Raw genomic sequence first — 1,608 nt, forward strand, 5'->3', positions numbered from 1 at the left:
TTTGCAACTTTTTCACTCTTTTTTCAGCAAAATTTTTTAAAAGCCATTTTTATGTCTCAAAAACTTTTGCCCTATTGTTAGAACCACTGTCAATAATACCTGCCCTATTGTTAGAACTATGACCTAGATTTAATGATCGTGGCACAGAGTGGGACTTTGCAAATGTTGCAAAATGCAAAAGACCCTAAAAAAATCAACCTTCGACGATAATTAGATCAAGCGCAAGAACAGTGTAAAGTTGATAAATGTTCATTTTTTAGAAGATTCTAATACCGGAAGTGGACGTCAGACCTCACAAATGAAAGTATCAGCAGATAGCCAAGGTCAATACCCTTTGATCCTGTAAAGGAGAAGGTCTAAAAAGGTCAAGATCAAGAGATAAACGCCATTAAAATTTCAAATTGCTAACTATAAAACCGGAACTTGGCATAGGACAGCAAATATAAAAGTATAAATAGATAGCCAATGCCAATGACGTTTGATCCAACAAAGGTCAAGGTCAACAAAGGTCAAAAATTGAAAATTTTGAATTTCCAAAACCTGTTCCTTTTTTTGAACTATGAAGCAAAAACAATTGAAATTCTAAGACAAAGTTGCTCAAAATTTGAGGTAATTGTGTGCAAAGTTCCATTTTGAATAAATCTATACTTTGCGAGTTATGCCCCTGGCCAAAAATGTCAATAATGAGAAATTTAACCCGGAAGGGCCACGCCCACCTCAATTTTTTTTGAATAGGTTAATTAATATTCAAAATGTTACGTTATATTCCAAATGTCCAAAAGTTCCTACATAATAGAGGTCAAAAGATATAGGTCAACAAAAGTCAACAAAGGTCAAAATCGAAAAATGAAAATATCCAAATGTTAAAACCCGTTCCTTTTTTGAAACTATAAAGCTGAAACAACTGAGCTGTTAACACAAACTGGCCAAAAGGATGAGGTAATTGTGTGCAAAGTCTCTTATTGAACAAACGCATCCTATGCGAGTTATGCCCCAGCCCCAAAATGTAAACAATTAGTAATTCAACCCGGATGTGCCACACCCACATATGTTTTTTTGTCATAGGTGAATTCATATTTAAAGTGTCTAGTTGTATTCCAAATATCAAGGTTCTACATCTAATAGATCATAAGATATACATACACCAAGCTCAAAAAGACGCAAATATTGTAAAAAAAAAACAAATTTGAAAAAATCACGAATTTCAATTTTGCTTTAAAAAAGCAATTGTTATATATCTATGTAAAGTACACGAGAAGCACATTAGGAAACCGAAAAAATTAACCCTCTAGGTTAAGTAGGTCACGTGCTAGAGCAGTCCAAAATTGCGAATTTGGCTTTTTACGGATAGCTATAAAACCGGAAGTACATGTCGGAGGTCAAAGGTCATAGTATCAAATGATAGCCAAGGTCAATGACCTTTGACCCTATGAAGGTCAAGGTCATCAAAGGTCAAGGTCACATGGTGTGATAGTTTCAACCCGAAATTGCAAAAAAGCAAAAGCGAAATTCAAATTCGGCTCCCAATGTTTTTTGCGCAATCGATTGCAGAATACATTCACATCAAATTTGAGCATATCAACTTTTACCCAGAGGCCCCATTTTGAG

Source organism: Lottia gigantea (assembly GCF_000327385.1).
Source record: "Lottia gigantea unplaced genomic scaffold LOTGIsca_333, whole genome shotgun sequence".
Taxonomy (NCBI): Eukaryota; Metazoa; Mollusca; class Gastropoda; family Lottiidae; genus Lottia; species Lottia gigantea.